Source organism: Heptranchias perlo, unplaced genomic scaffold (genome assembly GCF_035084215.1).
Source record: "Heptranchias perlo isolate sHepPer1 unplaced genomic scaffold, sHepPer1.hap1 HAP1_SCAFFOLD_50, whole genome shotgun sequence".
NCBI classification, from domain to species: domain Eukaryota; kingdom Metazoa; phylum Chordata; class Chondrichthyes; order Hexanchiformes; family Hexanchidae; genus Heptranchias; species Heptranchias perlo.
In genome coordinates, this window is record NW_027139516.1 from 5,880,891 (window position 1) to 5,886,101 (window position 5,211).

The 5,211-nt window shown below is 48.8% G+C and overlaps 1 non-coding gene across 1 annotated transcript; it reads left to right on the forward strand.

Annotated features, from left to right (window-relative positions):
• The first annotated feature begins 2,450 nt into the window (after positions 1 to 2,450).
• trnam-cau (transfer RNA methionine (anticodon CAU)) lies at positions 2,451 to 2,523 on the forward strand. Its single transcript has one exon. It is a non-coding gene; the product is annotated as a tRNA-Met (tRNA).
• Positions 2,524 to 5,211: the final 2,688 nt, after the last annotated feature.

Below are 5,211 nucleotides of genomic sequence, written 5' to 3' on the forward strand. Positions count from 1 at the left end.
GTGGTCTCCAAAATGGGCTTTGGAGAGGGAATCCGCGATTTGATCCGACTGCTCCATGTGGACATCCATAGCACATTCCTAATCAATGGGCGGAAGTCGAAGAGTTTTCCAATCATATCTGGAGTCAGACAGGGCTTTCCTCTCTCTGCGGTCTTTTTCATGTGTTGTATCGAGCTATTTGACCCGTCCATCAGGAATGACACAGGTATCAGGGGGATGACGATCCCAGCCAGCGGAGTCTCTCAGGTCAAGGCATCCCTGTACATGAATGATGTCATCATCTTTTGCTCCGATCAGCAGTCTGTCCACAGACTGATGGGCATCTGCGAACGATTCGAACTGGCCTCGGGGTCCAGAGTGAACCGCAGTATGAGTGAGGCCACGTTCTATGGCAGGTGGGAGACCCGTTCCTTTGTCCCTTTCACCGTCAGGTTCGACTACATGGTTCAGGGGGGCCCTGGCCTCCGCCAAGCAATGGGAGGAGCGGGTCGCCAAGGCGAAACAGAAGCTTGGTATGTTGGGGGGCTCAATAAGGGGCAGGAACCTGGTGATAAAGTGTGAGATACTCGCAGTGTTGCTCTACGTGGCCCAGGTCTGGCCCATTCCCCACCGCTCGGTCGCCACAGTCACCCGAGCTATCTTTCACTTTGTCTGGAGGCTCAAGGTAGAATGTGTCCACAGGGACACCATCTACAAGTCCCCAGGCAAAGGGGGCAGAAGCGTCCCTAATGCTGCCCTGATTCTGATGGATATTTTTGTGTGTGGCTGCCTCAGGATGTGTGTAGAGCCCTGGTACACAAACACCAAGTGTCACTACGTGCTCAGTTTCTACCTGTCCAATACACTAAGAAAACTGGGTCTGGCCATGCTGGCCGAGCAGACGCAGGATGTACCTTCCAGCTGGACAGTCCCCCACCACTGTCCCAGGTGGAGAAGATCCTGAGGGGGAACCACTTCGACCACAAGGCCGTCGGACAGTGGTCGACGAGGAACGTTCTGGGGGTCTTGCAGGAAAAGGAGAGGGTGGATCCATTCGGGCAGTTCCCCGACCAGACGGTTGAAGCCATTTGGCAGAACATCTCGTCACTGGAACTGACCAACAGGCACCAGGATGTGGTCTGGATGGTGGTGAGAAGGACCCTCCCAGTGCGGTCCTTCCAACATGCACGGAATCTCAGCACCACCTCGAGCTGCCTTCAAAGCTGCAACGGGGATGAGACCGTCGTCCATCTTCTGGTGGACTGGACCTTCACGCAGAATGTGTGGAGAGAGATGCGTTTGTCTCTGTCCCAGTTCATCCCCAACACCTCGGTAACACAGGACGCTGTGCTCCATGGGTTGTTCCCCAGGACGTACACTGAGACAGATATCGACTGCTGCTGGAAGACCATCAACTCGGTGAAGGAGGCCCTTTGGTCCACTCGAAACCTACAGGTTTTCCAGCTGAAGGAGCGGTCCACGACCGAGTGTTGCCGACTGACACACTCCAAGGTCCAGGGAAATGTGCTGCGGGATGCACTGAGGCACGGTGCGGCCTACACAAGGGCTCTATGGGGAAAGAGCACCGTGTAAAGCCATCCCACCTTTTATTACACAGAATGTATGACAAGAAATGCACTCTGCATTGTATCGAAATAATGGGATAAGAGTGTGTGCGATCTGTTTTGTATTGTTTAGAATTGAAATTGCGATTTTTACCCTGAACTGTATGCATCCTTAAATTTTATGAAATAAAGTATATTTTGAAAATAAAAAAAAATTGCTGCTCAACGGCACTCCTCTGAGCAGCGAGAGACCTGTCTGACTGTCTGAGAGAAGTCTTTTTTGCCTGAAAGTGAGTCCGGTTTGACGTGTTGTTGCACAAAGGCTCTCCCTGCTGGTGAGCAGAGGAAAATGCTCGAGCAAAACAGCCGTGTTCAGACAGACACAGAAAGCTTTCAGGTTTGAGAAAGGAAAAGCGCCAATATTTTAAGCAGTAAGCAATCTGTAAAGTTAAGAAAGCGGCCTTGAGCTCAACACCATTCGCTCCAAAAGCAAGTTTGCTACTTTGCGCCGGAATTAAACCAGCGATTGAAGAGTAATTTTGCTTTCAAGATTTAATCTCTACAAGTTTTCCGCATTACCAGCTGAGCTATCGAAGGGAAGCAGCAAAGGTGATTGTTCACCGTGCGCCTTTTGACACTCCCGGACTCGTGGAGTTGCGTGGGCATGACCGAGACTGACTCGGTACCTGCTCATACCGCAGCGCTTTGAGAATGTGAGCTGCTCCTTACTCTCCACAACCTGGGTTAGTGGAGCAATGGAGAACGTGTCTGGCCAGAATTCAGAAGATTGTTGGTTCGATTTCCACCTGGATGGAGAGTTTTTTGCAAACTGCCGATTAGTTTATGATTTTACAACTTGCAAACTGTCCTACTTGGTAGTGCTGCCTGGATGTTTGTGCATCAAGTGCCTTCTTAGCGCAGCAGGCAGCGCGTCAGTCTCATAATCTGAAGGTCCTGAGTTCAATCCTCAGAGAAGGCATCTTTAAACTTTTTTCCCATCTTTGCTCAAGACCAAAATCAAGAATTTTTGCTGCCTGCAGCACACCAAAAGATTTGCTGCCCCTTGACCCCTCTGTACCGTAGCACGCAGTGAAGCTTAAGAAGTACATGGACCATGGGCTCGCTGAAAACTGACACCACTTTTGTTTCTGGACAATTGACCCAAGTCAAAAGGTGAGTGGAGAATGCAAGAAACGATCCTACTATCTCTCACATGCTCAGCGAGCACTCTATCAGAATCATAGAAAGGTTACAGCACGGAATGAGGCCATTCGGCCCATCGAGTCCACACCAGCTCTATGCAAGAGCAATCCAGCTTGTCCCACTCCCCCGCCCCATCCCCGGAGCCCTGCAATTGTTTTCCTTTCCATGATTGAATCACCCCCTCGGGCAGTGCATTCCAGATCCTAACCACTCGCTGCGTAAAAAAGTTTTTTCTCCTGTCACATTTGGTTCTTTTGTCAATCAACTTTAATCTATGTCCTCTGGTCCTTGACCCTTCCGCCAATGGGAACAGTTTTTCTCTATCTACTCTGTCTAAATCATTCATGATTTTGAATACCTCTATCAAATCTGCTCGCAACAGTCTCTGTTCCAAGGAGAACAATCCCAGCTTCTCCAGTCTATCCATGAAACTAAAATCCCTCATCCCTGGAATCATTCGAGTAAATCTCTTCTGCACCCTCTGCAAGGCCTTCACATCTTTCCTATAGTGCGGTGCCCAGGAGTGGATACAATACTCCAGTTATGGCCGAACCAGTGTTTCATAAAGGTTCATCATGACTTCCATACTTTTGTACTCTATGCCTCTATTTATAAAGCCATGGATCGCGTATGGTTTTGAACTGCTTTTTCAACCTGCACTGTCACCTTCAATGATTTGTGCACATACACCCCCAGATCTCTCTGTTCCTGTACCCATTTTAGAATTGTGCCCTCTAGTTTATATTGTCTCTCCTCGTTATTCCCACCGAAATGCATCAATTCGCATTTTTCTACGTAAATGTTCATCTGCCACGTGTCCGCCCATGACAACAGCGTGTCTATATCCTCTTGAAGTCTATCACTATTCTTCTTACTGTTTACTACCCTTCCACTGTGGGAGAACCTTCACCACACGGACTGCAGCGGTTCAAGAAGGCGGCTCACCACCACCTTCTCAAGGGCGATGAGGGATGGCCAGCGATGCCCACATCCCATGAACGAATAAAAAACAATTTCGTGTCCTCTGCAAATTTGGAAATTGTGCCCTGTACACCCAAGTCCAAGTCATTAATATATATCAAGAAAAGCAGTGGTCCCAGCACTGACCGCTGAGGAACACCACTATATACTTCCCTCCAGTCCGAAAAAACAACCGTTCACCACGACTCTGTTTCCTGTCCCGCAGCTAATTCTGTATCCATGTTTCTACTGCCCCCTTTATTCCATATTTGTGGTTGTTTATTGTAAATTGCCCTTCACAGTAGCTGCTTCGCACTCGCCTCCAAGCGGCTCCACGACCAGCAGAGAAATCTTGCCTTGGGTTGGCCCCCTCCCTGAATACAATCAATACTTTACTCCAATCGGTAGTATCGAGCATCAGCAAGTGAGCAACAGCAGAACTGAAAGCCACAGTAATCGTGAATGATGCTGAGAAGAGCCCGAGCCTGCGGAAGGCAGACGAGGTCACCGGAAAGGATCAGCGGCCCCGAGTTTGAGGGAGCAGCGAAGGCCCTGTCTGTCTGTCTGACTGACTGACAGAAGTCTTTTGCCTGAAAGCGGTTTGAAGTGTTGTTACGCAAAGGCACTCCCTGCCGGTGAGCAGAGGCAAATGCTCGAGCAAAACAGCCGTTTTCGGGCAGACACAGAAAGCTTGAATGTTTGAGAACGGAAAAGAGGTCTCCTGTGCCTCAGCGCCAACATGTTAAGCAGTCGGCTGTCTGTAAAGTTATGAGAACGGCCATGAGCTAATTGCTGCTTATTCCAAAAGCACGTTCACTACTTCGAACCAGCGACACTAAGGATGATTTTGATCTACTTTTGTATTAAACACTTCGATTCGACCAGCTGAGCTATCCATGGGAAGCAGTTAAGGTTTTTCTCCTTGGTGATTGTTCACTGTGCGCCTTTTGACACTCCTGGGCTCGTGGAATCGTGTGGGCATGACCGAGATCGACTCGGTACCTGCTCATACCGCAGCGCTTTGGGAGTGTGAGCTCCTACTTACCTTGTATCAGTTGGGCCAGTGGAGCAATGGACAACATGCCTGTTTACTGATAAGCCCATTGTAGATTCGGTTCCCATTTCACACGAAGGTTTCTGTAAACTTTTTTTATTACATTACTACATAAAATTTAAGAATACACAGAGTTAAAATTAAATTTCACAATTTCGAAGCAATACAATACAATAAAGACCGTGTCTCACGGTATGGCCCGTCCAGTTAAAGGGGCCACACCATGAGATCTCACGGTGTGACCTGTCCAGTTAAAGGGCCTCACCCTGTGATCATAAGACCAAAATAGATGGGAGTAGGAGTTGGCCATTCGGCCCCTCGACCCCGTTCCGCCATTTAATGAGATCATGGCTGATCTGATTTTTACCTCAACTCCACTTTCCCGCCTTTTCCCCATATCCTTTGACTCCCTTGCTGACCAAAAATTTGTCTGACTCAGCCTTGAATGTA